The following is a 22,168-nucleotide window of genomic DNA, read 5'->3' as shown; positions in this document are numbered from 1 at the left end:
GGAGTGTGATGATTACTCTCTCCCCCTTTTGACTCGTGTTTTTCTCCTCAAGATCACCTCTATTTCTTCCCTCCCCCTTCTCTTCTCAATCCAATTCTGTGAATCTCTGTGGGTGATCTGGGCTATGGAGAACACTTAGGGAACAGAGTACTGCATAGATCTCTCTCTCCTCTTGAGTCCCCGTTTTTCTCCTCCTGCTCATCTCTATCTCCCTCCTCCCTCTCCTCTTCTTCATGTAACTCTGTGAACCTCTCTGGGTGCCCCTCACTGGGGAGAATCTTTTCACCATTAACCTAGAAGTTTTGTTATCAGTGCTGTATAGTTGAAGAAGCCTTGAGGCTACTGGAAGAATAAGACCGAAAACCAGAGACAGGAGACTTAATCCCAAAACCTGAGAACACCAGAGAACTCCTGATTACAGGGAACATTAAGTAATAAGAGATCATCCAAAAGCCTCCATACCTACACTGAAACCAACCACCACCCAAGAGCCAATAAGTTCCAGAGCAAGACATACCATGCAAATTCTCTAGCAACTCAGGAACATAGCCCTGAGCGTCAACAAATAGGCTGCTCAAGGTCACACCAAACACATAGACCCATCTCAAAACTCACTATTGGACACTCCATTGCACTCCCGAGAGAAGAAATCCACTTCCATGCACCGGAACACCGATGCAAGCTTCCCTAACCAAGAAACTTTGACAAGCCAGTCGTCCAACCCCACCCACTGGGAGAAACCTCCATAATAAAAAGGAACCTCAGGCCACCAGAATACAGAAAGGCCACTCCAAACACAGCAGTCTAAACAAGATGAAAAGGCAGATAAATACCCAGCAGGTAAAGGAACATGAAAAATGCCCACCAAGCCAAACAAAAGAGGAGGAGATAGGAAATCTACCTGAAAAAGAATTTAGAATAATGATAATAAAAATGATCCAAAATTTTGAAAACAAAATGGAGTTACAGATAAATAGCCTGGAGACAAGGATTGAGAAGAGGCAAGAAATGTTTAACAAGGACCTAGAAGAAATAAAAAAGAGTCAATTAAAAATGAATAATGCAATAAATGAGAACAAAAACACTCTGGAGGGAACCAAAAGTAGAATAATGGAGACAGAAGATAGGATAAGTGAGGTAGAAGATAAAATGGTGGAAATAAATGGAGCAGAGAGGAAAAAAGAAAAAAGAATCAAAAGAAATAAGGACAACATCAGGGACCACTGGGACAATGTGAAACACCCCAACATTCGAATCATAGGAGTCCCAGAAGAAGAAGACAAAAAGAAAGGCCATGAGAAAATACTCGAGGAGATAATAGCTGAAAACTTCCCTAAAATGGGGAAGGAAATAGTTACACAGGTCCAAGAAACCCAGAGAGTCCCAAACAGGATAAACCCAAGGTGAAACACCCCAAGACACATATTAATCAAATTAACAAAAATCAAACACAAAGAGCAAACATTAAAAGCAGCAAGGGAGAAACAACAAATAACAAACAATGGGATTCCTATAAGGATAACAGCTGATCTTTCAATAGAAACTTTTCAGGCCAGAAGGGAATGGCAAGACATATTTAAAGTAATGAAAGGGAATAACCTACAACCCAGATTACTGTACCCAGCAAGGGTCTCATTCAGATATGAAGGAGAATTCAAAAGCTTTGCAGACAAGCAAAAGCTGAGAGAATTCAGCACCAGCAAACCAGCTCTCCAACAAATGCTAATGGATCTTCTCTAGACAGGAAACACAGAAAGGTTGTATAAACGCGAACCCGAAACAACAAAGTAAATGGCAACGGGACCATACCTATCAATAATTACCTTAAAAGTAAATGGATTGAATGCCCCAACCAAAAGACAAAGACTGGCTGAATGGATACAAAAACAAGATCCCTATATATGCTGTCTACAAGAGACCCACCTCAAAACAAGGGACACAAATAGACTGAAAGTGAAGGGTTGGGAAAAAATATTTCACGCAAACAGAGACCAAGAGAAATGAGGAGTCGCAATACTCATATCAGATAAAATAGACTAAAATAAAGGCTGTGAAAAGAGACAAAGAAAGACATTACATAATGATCAAAGGATCAATCCAAGAAGAAGATATAACAGTTTATATATGCACCTAATATAGGAACACTGCAATATGTAAGGCAAATGCTAACGAGTATGAAAGGGGAAATTAACAATAACACAATAATAGTAGGAGAGTTTAATACTCCACTCACATCTATGGATAGATCAACTAAACGGAAAATTAACAAGGAAACACAAACTTCAAATGAAACAATGGACCAGCTAGACCTAATTGATATCTATAGGACATCTCACCCCAAAATAATCAATTTCACCTTTTTCTCAAGTGCATACGGAACCTTCTCCAGAATAGATCACATGGTAGGCCATAAATCTAGCCTTGGTAAATTAAAAAAAAAAAAGAAAAAGAAATCATTCCAGTCATCTTTTCTGACCAAAATGCAGTAAGACTAGATCTCAATTGCAGGAAAAAAAAAAAAAAAAAAAAAAACGATTAAAAATTCAAACATATGGAGGCTAAATAACACACTTCTGAATAACAAACAAATCATAGAAGAAATAAAAAAAGAAATAAAAATATGCATAGAAACAAATGAAAATAAAAACACAACAACCCAAAACCTATGGGACACTGTAAAAGCAGTGCTAAGGGGAAGGTTCATAGCATTACAGGCTTACCTCAAGAAACAAGAAAAAAGTCAAATAAATAACCTAGCTCTACACCTAGAGCAACTAGAGAAGGAAGAAATGAAGAACCCCAGGGTTAGTAGAAAGAAAGAAATCTTAAAAATTAGGGCAGAAATAAATGCAAAAGAAACAAAAGAGACCATAGCAAAAAATCAACAAAGCTAAAAGCTGGTTTTTTGAAAAGATTAACAAAATTGACAAACCATTAGGAAGACATTAAGAAACTAAGAAAGAAGAACCAAATCAACAAAATTAGAAATGAAAATGGAGAGATCACAACAGACAACACTGAAATACAAAGGATCATAAGAGATTACTACCAGCAACTCTATGCCAGTAAAATGGACAACTTGGAAGAAATGGACAAATTCTTAGAAAAGTATAACTTTCCAAAACTGAACCAGGAAGAAATAGAAGATCTTAACAGACCCATCACAAGCAAGGAAATCGAAACTGTAATCAGAAATCTTCTGGCAAAACAAACAAACAAACAAACAAACAAAAAACAACACAGGACCAGATGGCTTCACAGCTGAATTCTACCAAAAATTTAGAGAAGGGCTAACAGCTATCTTACTCAAACTCTTCCAGAAAATTGCAGAAGGTAAACTTCCAAACTCATTCTATGAGGCCACCATCACCCTAGTTCCGAAACCAGACAAAGATGCCACAAAAAAAGAAAACTACAGGCCAATATCACTGATGAACATAGATGAAAAAATCCTTAACAAAATTCTAGCCAACAGAATCCAACAACATATTAAAAAGATCATACATCATGACCAAGTGGGCTTTATCCCAGGAATGCAAGGATTCTTTAATATCCACAAATCAATCAATGTAATACATTGATAATACCACATTAACAAATTGAAAGATAAAAAAATATATGATTATCTCAATAGATGCAGAGAAAGCCTTTGACAAAATTCAACATCCATTTATGATTAAAACTCTCCAGAAAGCAGGCATAGAAGGAACATACCTCAACATAATAAAAGCTATATATGACAAACCCATAGCAAACATTATCCTCAATGGTGAAAAATTGAAAGCATTTCCCCTAAAATCAGGAACAAGACAAGAGTGCCTACTCTCACCACTACTATTCAACAGTTTTGGAAGTGCTGGCCACAACAATCAGAGCAGGAAAAGAAATAAAAGGAACCCAGATAGGAAAAGAAGAAGTGAAACTCTCACTGTTTGCAGATGACATGATCATCTACATAGAAAACACTAAAGACTCTACCAGAAAACTACTAGAGCTAATCAATGAATATAGTAAATTTGCAGGATATAAAGTTAACACACAGAAATCCCTTGCATTCCTATACACTAACAACAAGAAAACAGAAAGAGAAATTAAGGAAACAATACCATTCACCATTGCAACAAAAAGCATAAAATACTTAGGAGTATATCTACATAAAGAAATAAAAGACCTACACATAGAAAACTATAAAGCACTGATGAAAGAAATCAAAGAGGACACAAACCGATGGAGAAATATACGGAGTTAATGGATTGGAAGAATCAGTATTGTGAAAATGACTATACTACTCAAAGCAATCTATAGATTCAAGCAATCCCTATCAAGCTACCAACGGTATTCTTCACAGAACTAGGACAAATAACTTCACAGTTTGTATGGAAATACAAAAAAAAAAAAAAAAAAAAAAAAACCTCGAATATCCAAAGCAATCTTGAGAAAGAAGAATGGAACTGGAGGAATCAACCTGCCTGACTTCAGGCTCTACTACAAAGTCACAGTCATCAACACAGTGTGGTACTGGCACAAAGACAGAAATATAGATCAATGGAACAAAATAGAAAGCACAGAGATAAATCCATGTACTTACGGACACCTTATCTTCGACAAAGGAGGCAAAAATATACAATGGAGAAAAGACAACCTCTTTAACAAGTGGTGCTGGGAAAACTGGTCAACCACTTGTAAAAGAATGAAACTATAACATTTTCTAATACCATACACAAAAATAAACTCAAAATGGATTAAATATCTAAATGTAAGACCAGAAACTATAAAACTCCTAGAGGAGAACATAGGCAAAACACTCTCTGACATAAATCACAGCAAGATGCTCTGTGACCCACCTCCCAGAATATTGGAAATAAAAGCAAAAACAATTGGGACCTAATGAAACTTAAAAGCTTTTGCACAACAAAGGAAACTATAAGCAAGGTGAAAAGACAGCCTTCAGAATGGCAGAAAATAATAGCAAATGAAGAAACAGACAAAGGATTAATCTCAAAAATATAAAAGCAGCTCCTGCAGCTCAATTTCAGAAAAATAAATGACTCAATCAAAAAATGGGCCAAAGATCTAAACAGTCATTCCCCCAAAGAAGACATACAGATGGCTAACAAACACATGAAAAGATGCTCAACATCACTCATTATCAGAGAAGTTCAAATCAAAACCACAATGAGGTACCATTACACACCAGTCAGAATGGCTGCTATTCAAAAGTCTACAAGCAACAAATGCTGGAGAGGGTGTGGAGAAAAGGGAACCCTCTTACACTGTTGGTGGGAATGCAAACTAGTACAGCCACTATGGAGAACAGTGTGGAGATTCCTTAAAAACCTGGAAATAGAACTGCCATATGACCCAGCAATCCCACTCCTGGGCATACACACTGAGGAAACCAGATCTGAAAGAGACACGTGCACCCCAATGTTCATCGCAGCACTGTTTATCATAGCCAGGACATGGAAGCAACCTAGATGCCCATCAGCAGATGAATGGATAAGGAAGTTGTGGTACATATACACCATGGAATATTACTCAGCCATTAAAAAGAATTCATTTGAATCAGTTCTAATGAGATGGATGAAACTGGAGCCTATTATACAGAGTGAAGTAAGCCAGAAAGATAAAGACCAATACAGTATACTAACACATATATATGGAATTTTAAAAGATGGTAACGATAACCCAATATGCAAAACAGAAAAAGAGACACAGATGTACAGAACAGACTTTTAGACTCTGTGCGAGAAGACGAGGGTGGGATGTTCAGAGAGAACAGCACTGAAACAAGTATACTATCAAGGGTGAAACAGATCACCAGCCAAGGTTGGATGCATGAGACAAGTGCTCAGGGCTGGTGCACTGGGAAGACCCAGAGGGATGGGATGCAGAGGGAGGCGGGAGGGGTGATTGGGATGGGGAACACATGTAAATCCATGGCTGATTCATGTCAATGTATGATAAAAACCACTACAATATTGTAAAGTAATTAGCCTCCACCTAGTAGAAATAAATGGAAAAAAATAATAAAAAAATAAAAAATAAATAAGAATAAGCTTAGTGGGTTCAACAACAGCCCTTACCATTAAAGCTGGTCTCAGGGATGCAAGTAAAGCCCTCTCCCCTTCTAACCTCTCTAAGCTTCCCTAAACTTCAGCTAGTACTCCGCTCATCTCAGTGTCATCCATAGCCCTAATCCTCTTTCCTCAAATTTCTGAACCACACCAGACTCTAATCAGGTCTAGGCTGCTGCCATTGTCCATATACAGTGAAAATTGGAAAAAGGAGAACCGATGTGTTGTACAGCTCAACAGAGTGCTAAACAATTCCTCCGTACCCTCATCTGTAAAAACCATCTTATCTCCTACTAATGATAGGGCAGTTATTCCTGCCAGGATGGTTCTTCTCTTCTTGCCTGCTGGTCTTTTGGCATGAGATCTCTAGAGCACTCAGGTGTCTTCCAGTTTAATAGGACTTGTGCTAGTTCTCCTAGTAAAAGTGTTTCTGCTGTAGGAGCCAGTCTCTCTCAATCCACAGACCCAGAGATGCAAGAACAGAATCTCTAGTTTTCCAAGTAGGTTACTGGTTGTGTTGGTAAGCAGAGCCACTCTTGTTCCCACTATTTGACTCCTATTTGATTCCTATTGGGAATCAGATTCCTCTTTTCTACCTACTGGGGACATACCAATATAGAAAATTCCTTAAGGTGTGTACTTCTGTGTCCTAGAGGATGGGTCACCCTTCAAGAGTCTGATCCATAACTTTATAAAGCCACCTATGGTGCCATATGTGATATGAAAGTAGGTCTCATGTCTTATTTAATGCTATGTGGATCTCTGTGTTGAACACTTTATGGTGGATGCCCTCTGGTTGGTATTAACATGTGACTCAAAGATTTTCATACTTTGTACTAATTCCCCATGACCACTCACATATAATTACCTCAGATTTTCTTATTTCTAAGGTAGGGGGTGGTGAAGGAGTTGGGTGTGATTGGAAGGTAAAAGTATTGCAATCTGGTGGGAAAATTAATACAAGTGATTTCTCAATTGCTAACTGGGGATGGGACATGTTATATCAAATGTGAAAAACAAATATTCAGTAAGGATTTTTTCTTATAAGACTCACTTAGAAAATATTTAATATCCTTCAAGCTGTGAGCTATTGTTTGATCAATAGTAATTGTCATTTCTAATAGTTAACATACTGTATAGATATAAATATTTTGCTTTATGGGTAGTTACAGTGGAGTGGGGCATTTTTAAGTGTGCATGTGACACATTTTATCTCAGAAGTGCTTACTAGTTAGACAAAGTTCAAATAATCCTACCATACAAAGATACTGGAGAGCTTTGTACTCACCAAGAGACATGCAAAGTATTTTGAGAATTATCTGTGTCTTGCAGATGCTCTTAAGCCACAGAGAAAATTATTTAATGGGGAATTTATATCCCATAAAGGATTGTGCAGCTGAAACTGGACGGCATGACTGACCACTGATTTAGGTAAAATCCAAGCGAAACCACATCTATGTGAGATCATCTGCCAGTTCTCAGGGAACAAGTACATGTCACTTAATTCCCCCTTGCTGTTGACTGTGTGTTTCATCTGACAAACATATGTAGCCTTCCCTGGGGCCTGATTCTAGGGTCCTGGCTGCTGGGAAAGATAAAGACAAATGAATATTTAAGTTTGGGAGCATTCTTGAATCAGATCTCTGGCATGTTGGATTAAACGGCTTAACAAATGATGAAAAACATTTCTTAGAGAAGCAGCCCTTACATATTTTTCAGGGATCGCTCAAGAAAAGAAAACAAGGTAACTACTTCCATCAGAGTACACAGAAAGAGAACAGAAAATATTTCATAAAACTACCAGATCAATGTTTTCTCAACTATGGTCTATAGTTATAATTAGAGTCTACAGAGTTTTTCCAAATAATAAAATAATTGCTTTCTTTAAAATATGTACAAATATATTTGAAAAATTGAAAACATATAAAATAAGAACAAAAATCATTGGCATATTTAGGTTAAGATAATCTTGGGAACACTATTCATATATTTTAAATATATGAAATTCAAATGCTAGGAATTATAGTGATTTATTTTGTGGTGCTAGGAAGCAAAAGCCATGAGATGAGGAGGAGAAATAATAAAATAACACTAAGTGTATTTACTGTAACATAATAAAGTACTTGACAAGTTATAGTGCATGAACCATTACTTATTCATTAATTTTCAGTATAGTCATTTTTATGATTTTATGTAATTATCTAAAAAATGTTTTACCAGCCTTAAAAAGAACTCAAGCATAGATAAAAATAAGCTACACAGCATATTTAAGATCTCTTATCTCTTGGTGTCAGAAACTTGTGGAAGAAAGGTTGGAAGGTGAGGGAATGACAGCATATAGCAAATATGTGACGCAAATTGGACATTTAATCTTATTCTAATAAATCAATTAAGCAAGGCAATCTATTGAAGAGAGAAGCTGATGATTTCCTTTGTAAAGGGTGATTGCATGTTTCTGATTCATACATTCCTTTTTAAACAGATTTTGTTTCCTTATACTCTTAGATCCTTTGTCAGCACTATCTTATCTCAAACAAGATATTTTTTTAATTTTGGCTTGTTTTTCCATTTTATTTCAACTAACTTTGTTAGCTTATTTTCACTTTATTAGTGGTACAAAATTAAATAACACTCTGTCAACATTTCTGTTACTGTTAAGCACATTATTATTGCCACATAATTATGTAATATATTTTCCTAATCTTCCCAGGAAGACTGATACATGCATCAGCCAAGGTCCCAACAGAAAACAGTTCACTCAAAATCAGTAGGTCAGAGTTATTAGATGATTCTTTATTAACAAAGGATCATTTTCAGAGGTGCAATCAAGTCATTCTGTTGAGGACAAAGTCAGCTCATGGTGACACCACAGAAAAGGAACAAGATAAATGCCCTGACTTCACTGTCTCTTTAGTATTTCTTCATTCTTTCAATCATCTTCCTGATCTTTCTCTTAGCTTCTTGGGGAAAAAAATCCAAAACTTAGAAATAAAGCAAGAGGAAGAATGCAGGTCTTTTCAGTATCAAATTGGGATATTATTTAACAAACCCTCTAAAGAGTTATTTATTTCTCTAGGAACATACAGTGGTGTTTGACCTTAATTCTTTATTATACATTTGAGGCTGAGACTATGAACCTGAATGTTAGGTTCAAGATGCTTTTGTCTGGTATAGAATAAATTATTTCACTCTGTTGGAAAATATAATCTATATTGCATCCTCCTATAAAACATTCATATTGATGTTCACTTTAATTGAGTTGAAAAATATCATGGACACCTTTCATTCTACTTTGTGTGAGGCTAATTTTTAACTGAACCTGGTTAGAAGTCAGAGGACACTGGAGCCCTGTTCACATAATCCATGCAGGTTGGCCTTGGGGCAGAGAGTAAAGTGGAGAAGGAGAGATCATAAATCTAAAGGAACAAGTGGAAGATATTCACCCCAATTACAATCTTTAACCTTAAATGCTATCTTATTTCTTTCCCAATATGAATAGTCAAATCATGACCACGTTTTAAATTACTGTGAGTATACCTGCAGTATTTTTAACCAATGAGGACTCTTTTGTGCAAAGAAGTCATTGATATAAGCCACAAAAAACATGCAAAACAGATAGAAATAGGGTGTACTAGGGGAAAACCATATAAATTAGATAGTAGAATCTCTAGAATAGTGATCATAATAGATTGCATAATAAATAATATAACACGTATAATTAGAGATGTTTAATGTAATATATCCCCCTTAACTTCAATTATCTCTCTGCTCATGCTGGATATGGATAAATACATGCAACATGGGGCAGAAGAGAGGAACCCTCACCCTATGTATTCTATACATATGTTTCACAGAAGGAGGTGAGTAGAAAACATCTTTGACTATGCAGCTGTAGAGGTTCCTTGATTGGAAAGGTGACCTCATTAGAAAGAGAAGTTTCCAGAGTTCCATGGCAGTTATCAGCTGGTCCTGATGAACTAACTATGACCTAAGAAGTGAAGTGAAGTGAAGTGAAGTCACTCAGTCGTGTCCGACTCTTTGTGACCCCATGGACTGTAGCTTACCACGCTCCTCCGTCCATGGGATTTTCCAGGCAAGAGTACTGGAATGGGTTGCCATTTCCTTCTCCAAAGGATCTTCCTGACCCAGGGATTGAACCCTGGTCTCCCGCATTGTAGGCAGACGCTTTACTGTCCTAGCCACAAGAAAAGTCCTACTGAGCTCTATTTTTGTTTAGCTACTGAAAGAAGGATTGGTGATGGTAGTGAATGAACTTCTAGAGCCAGTCACATTTCTCTTTCACTAAACAGAAGAGTCTCCATCATCTCTGATTAATTACACATCTTGAAATGGGGCATCAATAAGTTTCCTTTCAACTGGGTCAGTTGGAAAGACACATGTCCAATTGTGAGGAATTTGTGTTATGAGCCTCTTTTCAGGACAGCTGAAAAGTCTCCTTGCATGATCTCTCCATAACACAGTGGTGAGTGATGAATTCCGCAAGGACCCTAGAGTGTTAGTCACTCAGTCATGTCCGACTCTTTGTGACCCCATGGGCTGTAGCCTGCCAGGCTCCTCTGTCCATGGGATTTTCTAGGCAAGAATACTGGAGTGGGTTGCCATGCCCTTCTCCAGGGAACCTTCCTAACCCAGAGACAGAACTCAGGTCTCCCGTGTTGCAGGCAGATTCTTTATCATTTGAGGTACCTGGGAAGCCCCCACAAGGACCCTATGGCCAGCATTTTATAATAAAAACTAACATCTCTGGAAGGAAAGGGTAGATCATCAGTATCTAATTTCATATCTCTCAGTGTGTCCTCTTCTGAACAACATGTTCATCCATCTGCTGAGGTCCTATGAACAGTTCATGAGCAAACTGTAGTCAAAGCAGGCACTAAATGAACTGTTCATTCATGATACCTAGGCAGACAAGAAATACAGTAGACAAATATACAGTTACTCTTTGCAAAAAAAAGGGAGGAGGGAAAGGTTTCTTAAATTTTTCCAACTCTGTGACCTTAGGTAAGTGTTATCTAGAACCTCAACCTAGGCAGAGGTGGGTAAAGCCAGGTAATCTTTTCTATTTTTGAATTTTGTTTTTAAGGTTAACTTTTAATAGATTCCAGAGTTCCATTAGAGTTAATCAGTCAGATTTTGCCCATGAAAATGTTGTCTAGGTGGTAAGACAGGTTCCTGATGCTTTCTATATTGCTGTCTACTCAGAATCTCCTCCATGTCATAAGATATTGTGTTAAAAAAAGGCCCCATTTTAGAATAAGGATGTCAGATTGATGGTCATGACTTCTTTTTTAGTGAAACAATCTTTTTTTAGGATCTAGCAGTAGTTTAGCATCAACTTCCAGCAGAAGCTTTCAAGTCCACAAGTCTAAAGACAAGTGAAATCCTGTTAAGACTTTATCCCATATTCTTTTTTTTTTTTTTTTTTTTTATATTACATTAATTCTTTTTTTTTTTTTTTTTTTAATTTTTATTATTATTATTATTTTTTTCCAGTGGGTTTTGTCATACATTGATATGAATCAGCCATGGATTTACATGTATTCCCAATCCCGATCCCCCCTCCCACCTCCCTCTCCACCCGATTCCTCTGGGTCTTCCCAGTGCACCAGGCCGGAGCACTTGTCTCGTGCATCCCACCTGGGCTGGTGATCTGTTTCACCATAGATAGTATACATGCTGTTCTTTTGAAATATCCCACCCTCACATTCTCCCACAAAGTTCAAAAGTCTGTTCTGTATTTCTGTGTCTCTTTTTCTGTTCTGCATATAGGGTTATCGTTATCACCTTTCTAAATTCCATATACATGTGTCAGTATGCTGTAATGTTCTTTATCTTTCTGGCTTACTTCACTCTGTATAAGGGGCTCCAGCTTCATCCATCTCATTAGGACTGGTTCAAATGAATTCTTTTTAATGGCTGAGTAATATTCCATGGTGTATATGTACCACAGCTTCCTTATCCATTCATCTGCTGATGGGCATCTAGGTTGCTTCCATGTCCTGGCTATTATAAACAGTGCTGCGATGAACATTGGGGTGCACGTGTCTCTTTCAGATCTGGTTTCCTCAGTGTGTATGCCCAGAAGTGGGATTGCTGGGTCATATGGCAGTTCTATGTCCAGTTTTTTAAGAAATCTCCACACTGTTTTCCATAGCGGCTGTACTAGTTTGCATTCCCACCAACAGTGTATGAGGGTTCCCTTTTCTCCACACCCTCTCCAGCATTTATTGCTTGTAGACTTTTGGATAGCAGCCATCCTGACTGGCGTGTAATGGTACCTCATTGTGGTTTTGATTTGCATTTCTCTAATAATGAGTGATGTTGAGCATCTTTTCATGTGTTTGTTAGCCATCTGTATGTCTTCCTTGGAGAAATGTCTGTTTAGTTCTTTGGCCCATTTTTTGATTGGGTCATTTATTTTTCTGGAATTGAGCTGCAGGAGTTGCTTGTATATTTTTGAGATTAGTCCTTTGTCTGTTTCTTCATTTGCTATTATTTTCTCCCAATCTGAGGGCTGTCTTTTCACCTTACTTATAGTTTCCTTTGTAGTGCAATAGCTTTTAAGTTTCATTAGGTCCCATTTGTTTAGTTTTGCTTTTATTTCCAATATTCTGGGAGGTGGGTCATAGAGGATCTTGCTTTGATTTATGTCGGAGAGTGTTTTGCCTATGTTCTCCTCTAGGAGTTTTATAGTTTCTGGTCTTACATTTAGATCTTTAATCCATTTTGAGTTTATTTTTGTGTATGGTGTTAGAAAGTATTCTAGTTTCATTCTTTTACAAGTGGTTGACCAGTTTTCCCAGCACCACTTGTTAAAGAGGTTGTCTTTTTTCCATTGTATATCCTTGCCTCCTTTGTCAAAGATAAGGTGTCCATAGGTTCGTGGATTTATCTCTGGGCTTTCTATTCTGTTCCATTGATCTATATTTCTGTCTTTGTGCCAGTACCATACTGTCTTGATGACTGTGGCTTTGTAGTAGAGTCTGAAGTCAGGCAGGTTGATTCCTCCAGCTCCATTCTTCTTTCTCAAGATTACTTTGGCTATTCGAGGTTTTTTGTATTTCCATACAAATTGTGAAATTCTTTGGTCTAGTTCTGTGAAAAATACCGTTGGTAGCTTGATAGGGATTGCATTGAATCTATAGACTGCTTTGGGTAGAATAGCCATTTTGACAATATTAATTCTTCCAATCCATGAACACGGTATGTTTCTCCATCTGTTTGTGTCCTCTTTGATTTCTTTCATCAGTGTTTTATTCTTGACCACCTGTGAGTTTTACTGTATACATCTGCAATTTCTTGCGATGTGAAGGAGAGAAGGTACTACAGTATTTGGACTTCTCTTAACTCTTGCTGTCGTGTCAATGATGGCTCTCTCCAAAGTCACTGATTATAGTGGCTATTGCAAAATTCCCAAGTACTGGATATTCTCCCTAAAATAACCAAAAGGCCAATAAAATGTTGTGACTCTTTTTGTGAGTCATTTTTCTCACAAGTAAATAAGACCAATTGTTTATTTGTGAAATCTAATGGCACATAGTTAATTTGTGATAAAATTATTACTTGGATGTCACAGATTATGTGTTTTTTTTTTTTGTTTGTTTGTTTGTTTTTCAATCATTCAAGGCTAATCCAGTCTCAGATATGCTTGGTGGCATGCAATACAACAATACCAATTATCAAAAAGTCATCACTGTAAATCTATCTATCACTGTGATAGTATTGGTTCAGCTGATTGATAATAGATTGATAATATGGGTAACTAGGTGAAGGCAAACTAATTTTATATTTCTTCTCAGAGTTAATATAAAATCTAAAATGTTAGTAATACAAAAATTTGTAAACTAAATCCAACTACTGACAGCACTTTTATTCATTGTTACAAAGTTGTGTACTCAGGGAAAAGGCAGTTATCACATTTTTTCCTCAGCCTTTATTATCCACTGTATGTTTCCAAGTAGCAGTACTTTTTGCTGGGGACACAGGCTGTTAAACTTGTTCTAATTCTTCTGTGAGAAACCATAATACTTTTTTATTTTCTTAGTGGAAAAGTTGTGTCATTTACACAATTGAAATCAACTTTGGTGGTTCAGATGGTAAAGAATCCACCTGAAGTGTGGGAGACCTAGGCTTGATCCCTGGGTTGGAAAGATTCCCTGAAGGAAGGCATGGCAACCCACTCCAGTATTCTTGCCTGGAGAATCCCCATAGACAGAGGAGCCAGGTGGGCTACAGTCCATGGGGCCACAAAGAGTTGGACACAGCTAAGCACAGCACAGGTTGCTTGTGAAACATCATACATTATGCTGACCTTGCTCTAAAGCACAGAGAGTGGGCACAGTGGTTGCATTCAATAAAAATACAATAAGACTTAGGCCTTGTCCTTCTTTATCTGATGCCAATCTTTTTCTGAAGCCCAGTCTCAGTTTTGTCATTAGCTTTTTCATCATTTTTATTATGGCTTTAAGCAATTACTAGGGGCCACAACTTGGTCAAATTTATCTATTCAATTTTATCAGTTCATTAATTTTGTATACTTTGGATGTGTCCCCAAGAACTCGGGCTCCTTGAGTTTTGTACGAGCAATCTCATCTTTGAGGGTTCTTACATTATAGTCAATCTAATCTTCTCTCTAATTGTTTGCTTTAGCAATTTAACAGCTGGCAGATTTACTATGTTTGAATGACAATTATTTTTCATTCTGATGGCTGATAGACTCCTATGCTGTCTATCCCCCACACTCTGGGGCTTGAAGAAAAAAATTCTGAGGATCTGTTGGAATCTGTCCTCTCGGTCTTCATAATTCTTCCTCAAATACATGGGCTTGAAAGAAATACCTCAAGAACACCTCTGTTAGAAACTGAGCTAGTAGACGCCAAAACCACATTACTACTTTTTGTGTTAACGTCTTTATCATTTTGTCTCTGCCTTACTGGTGCCCTGCTTCTGCCCTAACCAGTGAGGTTTATTACTCTCACAGTAGACAAATTAAACGTTGTCACTACAGTGAAAAACAGAAAACAAGATAGCATTGAAGTGAGTGAAGTAATTACATTTATTGAAACTAGTTGTTATGTAATGAGTTAGTGCCATGTGGAGAAGTATAAATTAGGCATTATTAAGAAGAAACCTATAAACAAAAAAGTAGTAAAGCTCACTCAACCTTCAGAATTTCATAAGGCCACAAGATATGCTGGGCTTGTTATGTGTGTTCAATGGCCAAAGTTCCAATAAATAGAAATCTCATCTGTAATCATTTAGATTATTCTAACATTGGCCATAGATACTTCATTCCTGGCTAAAATAAGATTTATAGCCATGCTTTTGTTAAATCAAAGTTTTTCAAGTCACCATTTGCACTGTAATTAGCTTGAGTAATGTAGATGTGCTTCTAACTTGTTTCAGATAATTAGCCAAGTGAAAATAGCATTGACAGTATCTTTCAAGTTTGTTTATTTCCATAATGGTTGCAAACATATATGAATTACTAACACTACATTTTAATATTTGGGGAACTTTATAAGCAAAATGTGAAATGAGTGAAAATTCTAAAAAAGAAGAACACTCCATTTTTTAAAATATTTTAGAAACTCAGCGAAAATCAAAGCAAGATAGATAAAATGAAAACCACACCTAGTCAATGATACTCAAAATACTGAAATCCAAAGACAAAGAAAAAAGCAGCAGCTTCAGAAGCACACACAGAAGATGGATGGTTGAATTTACAATAGACTCTATGGAAGACAGAAGCAAATTGCATGACATTTAAAAACTATGAGAAAATCATTTTAAAGCAAGCTCTACTAAATATAATAGTCCCCACTCAGAAATCACCTTCAACAATGAAGGTGAAATGAAGATTTCAGAAAAGCAGAAGCTCAGAGAATTAGTTGCCAATAACAGGAACCACAAGGAATATTCGATATGATTTTTTTCAGCCTGAATGAGAATGATTCCAGATAGAAACGCTGAGATGAGTAGTATGTGGAGTAACACAAAACTACTGGTGTTTAATGTGAAAACATGCGTTGAGGGATTTTAAATCTACATAGAGGTACCATTTTTTTTTCTTGTTTCCCATTCTCTTGTTCCCTTCCCTATCATATATCAATTATCTGAATATTCTGTAGCATTCAGTTTTAGTTCATCCATTTGCTTTTTAGATATATCTCTGTGCATTATCTTTAAATGTTGTTTTAAAATTTCTATATACATCCTCAGAATTACTTTGTACTATTTCATATAAAATGGGCTTGCTGGGTGGCTCAGTAGTAAAGAATCTGCTTGCCATGCAGAAGATGCAGAAAATGCTACGGGTTCAATCCCTGGGTTGGGAAGATCCCTTGGAGGAGGACATGTCAACCCTCTCTAGTACTCTTGCCTTGGAGAATCCCAGGGACAGAGGAGCCTGGAGGGCTACAGTCTATAGGGTCGCACAGAGTCGGACCTGACTGAAGTGACTGAGCATGCATTCACACTTCATATAAAATATAGAATCTTCTTGTTAACTGACCCCTTTTCATATTATGATTATCACACACCATTTTCGCTCTCAATAGTCATGTATATTTCAAAGAAATTTGCTCAGTGGTAAAGAATTCACCTGCCAGTGTGGGAGATGTGAGTTGGATCTCTGGGTAAGAAAGATCTCCTGGTGTAGGAAATGGCTACCCATTCCAGTATTCTTGCCTGGAAAAGCTCATGGACAAAGGAGCCTGGTGGGTTACAATCCATGGGGTTGTAAAGAATCAGACATGACTGAGTGACTGAGCATACATGCATAGATAAGAAAAACAGTACAGTTGCTACAACTTCACCTAGATATTTACCATTTCTGAAATTCTTCATTTCTCTGAATATCTCAGTTTAAATCTGTTATTTCAGATTATATAAATTAATATTGTATATTTATATTATGTACCTCTTCATCAAATCAGTCATGCCCAACTCTGGGACCTCATGGAGTGTAGCGTGCCAGGTTCCTCTGTCCATGGGATTCTCCAGGCAAGAATACTGGAACAGGTTGCCATTTCCTCCTCCAGGAGATCTTCCCAACCCAGGGATTTAACCCAGGTCTCCCATATTGCAGGTGAATTCTTAATTGTCTGAGCTACCAGGGAAGCCCATATATATTACTTATCTCTTCTTCAAATTAGTATGAATCTACCTTTAGTTGACTGACTCTTTTCTCTGTCATTTATATTCTGCTATTAACACATCCAATAATTTTATTGAAGACATTTTTTTATTTTCTACTTCTCTGCTAAAATTCCCTAAATAATCTTTATCCATTTTGATAATGTCTTTCCTTACTTCCGTAGAAATAAGTATAACAATAATCTAATCCTGCCTGATAACTCAACATCTAGATTATCTTTATGTTGATCTCTGTTGAAGGTCAGGTTCAAATATTTGAAGGTTGTGTTATTTAAATGTCAAGTGTTCTAAATATTATTAATAGTATGTTGGGGAAAGAAAACTGAATTCTTTTTCTAAATTAATTTATTTTAATTTGAGGATAATTACTTTACAATATTGTGATGGTTTTGCCATACATCAACATGAACCAGCCATAGGTATACATGTGTGCCCTCCATCCTGAAACCCCCTCCCCTCCCCCCTCCCTCCCCACTGTATCCCTCTATGTTGCCCCAGAGTACTGGCTTTGGGTGCCCTGCTTCATGCCATCCAACTCATCTATTTTACATATGGTAATGCATATGTTTCAATGCTATTCTCTCAAATCATCCCACTCTCTCCTTCTGCTACTGAGTCCAAAAGATCATTCTTTACACCTGTGTCTTCTTTGCTGCCCTACATGTAGGATCATAAGTACCACCATGTTAAATTCCATATATATGCATTAATAGACAATATTTGTCTTTCTCTTTCTGACTTATTTCACTCTGTGTAATAGGCTCTAGTTTCATCCACCTCATTAGAACTGAGTCAAATGCATACATTTTTATACCTGAGTAATATTCCATTGTGTATATGTACCATAATTTCCTTATCCATTCACCTGCTGATGGACATCTAGGTTGCTTCAACAGCCTAGCTATTGTAAGTAGTGCTGCAATGAACCCTGGAGTACATGCCTCTCTTTCAGTTCTGATTTCCTCAGGGTATATGCCCAGCAGTGAGATTACTGGGTAGTATGGCAGTTATATTCCTAGTTTTTAAAGGAATCTCCACCCTGTTCTCCAGAGTTGCTGCACCAGTTTACCTTCCCACCAACAGTACGAGCATTCCATTTTCTCCACATGCTCTCCAGCATTTATTGTTTGTAGACTTTTTGATGATGGCCATTCTGACTGATATGACATTGTGGTTTTGATCTGCATTTCTCTAATAATGATGTTGAGCATCTTTTCATGTGTTTATTAGTCATTTGTATGTCTTTTTTGGAGAAATGTCTGCTTAGGTCTTTTGTCTACTTTTTGATTGTGTTGTTCATTTTTCTGGTATAGAGTTGCATGAGCTGCTTGTATGTTTTGGAGATTAATTCTTTGTCAGTTGTTTCATTTGCTATTATTTCCTCCCATTCTGAGGGCTGTCTTTTCACCTTGCTTATAGTTTCCTTTGTTGTACAAAAACTTTTAAGTTTAATTAGATCTCATTTGTTTATTTTTGTTTTTATTTCCATCACTCTGGGAAGTGTGTCATGGAGGATCTTCTGTTATTTATGTCAGTGAGTGTTCTGCCTATGATTTCATCTAAGAATTCTATAGTTTCTGGTCTTACATTTAGATCTGTAAGCCATTTCAAGTTTATTTTTGTGTATGATGTTAGAAAGTGTTCTGGTTTCATTCTTTTATACATAGTTGACTGGTTTCCCCAGCACTACTTGTTGGAAGAGACTTTCTTTTCTCCAGTGTATATTTTTGCTCCTTTGTCAAAGATAAGGTGTCCATAGGTGTGTGGATTTATCTCTGTACTTTCTATTTTTTTCCACTGATCTATAGTTCTGTCTTTGTGCCAGGACCATACTGTCTTGATGACTGTAGCTCTGTAGTATAGTCTGAAGTTAGGAAGATTTATTCCTCCAGTTCCATTCTTTCTCAAGATTGCTTTGGTTATTTGGGGTCTTTTGTATTTCCATACAAATTGTGGAATTATTTGTTCTAGTTCTGTGAAAAATACCATTGGTAGTTTGATAGGGATTGCATTGAATCTACAGATTGCTTTGGGTAGTATACACATTTTTCACTATATTGAGTCAGGAAACTGAGTTCTTAACAGAAATACTGCTTTGAAAAGTTTGTATTATACAAAATTGCCTTTTAAAAAAGTTTATTTTTAATTCCATTTTGATAGCCTATACTACTTGCTGATGCAGGTACCATGTTGAATCTGTTATGCTTTCCAGACTCAGGGTACAATTAAGCTGATAAATATGCCTTTTACTCTGAATGGATACAAGTGTCTCAAAATTCAGAATAGCATTCATCAAAAATTTTTGTTTTAATCTTTGTGTATGGAGAGGCATTTATTCATTTTGCATAAATAATTAAATGTAATAATATAAATAATATATTTGACTAAAACTTATCTAATAGTTCTTGGTATTTACAAATTATGTAAAAATTATTATAGATTCAAGTTTAGTTCCTTCTCTTTCTTACCAGACTAGATCTATTCAAAACCACTTCAAAGTTTTTCAGTAGTCTTTATTTTATCATACTAAAGACATAAATTTGTATTGACTTAAATATGAAATCAACCATTGTCTATGGTGTCCTGTTAACTCTTTTTAAGGCAAAAACAGTTAGAAACAAATATGTGAGCTTTAGACTTACATAATGAAATATACTATTAATCTTTTCCAATGAAAAGGGAAGCATGGCATGCTGCAGTTCATGGGGTTTGCAAGGAGTTGGACATTACTGAGTGACTGAACTGAATTGATTACTATATTGCACAAAATAAGTAATAGGTTGACTGAAAAGTTCTTCCAGTTTTATTCATGTTACTCACTTTTGTCCAACCCAATAGATACACAAACACAATTTTTAGTGACAGTTTATACACAAATGAATATTTATTGTAAATCTCCCCAAAACAAGAATATATGCAGTTGTTATAGTAATGTTAACCTTTGGGGAAGGGCCATAAAAATTGAAGTTGGTTTCTAGAGAGTTGCAATACCCTCTCTTCATCCTCATGCTGGTTAAAACAGTAAGTTCATTCTGACAAATTTCATCAGTTTTTCCACTTATGTTCCGACTATGTTGTATGTACTTTTATAAAGGTATCAGTTCAGTTCAGTCACTCAGTTGTGTCAGACACTGTGACCCTATGGACTGCAGCATGCCAGGCCTCTCTGTCCATCATCAACTCCCGGAGCTTGCTCAAACTCATGTGCATCGAGTTGGTGATGCTATCCAACCATCTCATCCTCTGTTGTCCCCTTCTCCTCCTACCTTGAATCTTTCCCAGAATCAGGGTCTTTTCCAGTGAATCAATTCTTCACATCAGGTGGCAAAAGTAGTGGAGTTTCAGCTTCAGCATCAGTCCTTCCAATGAATATTCAGGACTGACTTCATTTAGGATTGACTGGTTTGGTTTCCTTGCAGTCCAAGGGACTCTAAAGAGTCTTCTCCAATACCACAGTTCAAAAGTTTCAATTCTTTGGCACTTGGCTTTCTTTATGGTCCAACTCTCACATCCATACATGACTACTGGAAAAACTATAGCTTGGACTAGATGGATCTTTGTTGACAGCTTTTTAATATGTTGTCTAAGTTAGTTATAAAGGTATACTGCACTTAAATTTTAAAATAATGCTTATGTAAAAGCAGTGCTTTGAAAATTAGAACTCCTGTGTAGTGCTTTTGGGAATGTAAAATGATGCAGCTTCTGAAAAAAAAACGTATAGTAGTTCTTAAAAAAGGTACACAAAGAATTTCCATATGATTCAGAAATTCCACTTGTGGTTATAAACCCAAAAAGCTGTGGATATAGGAACTTGAACAGATATCTCTATACTCAAGTTCACAGAAGCATTATTCACAATAGGCAAAAATTGTCAGCAACTCAAGTGCCCATGGACAGATGAATGGACAAACAAAATGTGGTATATACACACAATGGAATATTATTCAGCCTTTAAAATAATGTTCTGACATATGCTATAACATGGATTAACATTGAGCACATTATATTAAATGAACTATATCAATCATAAAAGGACAAACATTGTATGATTCTACTTATGAAAAGTTAGAGTAGTCAAATTCACAGAGATATAAATTGGAGTGGTGGTTGTCAGGGCCTGGAGGGTGGTGGGGTTGGGGAAATAGTGTTTAACAGGAAGAGAATTTCAGTGTGGGAAGATGAAAAAGTTCTGGGGATGGATGCTGGTGATGGCTGCACAATGTGAATGTACCTAATACCTCAGATCTGTATACTTAAAAATAGTCATGTATTTTTTTCCATAGTGAAAAGCTTAGGATAAAACTAAAAGCATGACTAGGGATAAAAGTAAGAAACATCAGGAAGTATGTACTACAATGTACTTTTAAAATGATATGCATGAGAACATATCCCCAAATTTGCAAGAACACATGCAATATGAATTTGTGAATATCTTTCTATGGAAAGGGTAAAGAGAAACGAGACTGGGTATGGGGTTAAAGGGTAAAATATAATAACTATAATTCAAATAAGAGAAGAGACTTTTGTGAATGGCAAAAATGGGACATGAACTGAAGAGGCTGATTAAACCTTCTATGCTTGTAGACAAAAAGAGCAATGATCATGTTAGTAGCATTTTTTGTCAAGTTTAGAGGGACCTTGGAATAAACAATATAGTATACAAATAGTCATTATAATCTTCACTAGCACACTCCTACTATTTGGTAAGGATTGGGTTAGAGAGACATTATGTTGTTTCTGCCTTAGAGAACCTCTGAAACATTCGTATCAAAGTAAATAGAACAGAGAAATAGTTGAGCTTTTTTTTTAAATAAGTTAATTTAAATAGTTGAGTAATTTAGTGTTTCCCTAAGAATGTAAGGGCTTCCTGGGTAGCTTAAATGGCAAGGAATCTGCCTGCAATGTGAGAGACA

Source organism: Dama dama, chromosome 33 (genome assembly GCF_033118175.1).
Source record: "Dama dama isolate Ldn47 chromosome 33, ASM3311817v1, whole genome shotgun sequence".
Taxonomy (NCBI): Eukaryota; Metazoa; Chordata; class Mammalia; order Artiodactyla; family Cervidae; genus Dama; species Dama dama.
This window is presented reverse-complemented; position numbering follows the sequence as displayed.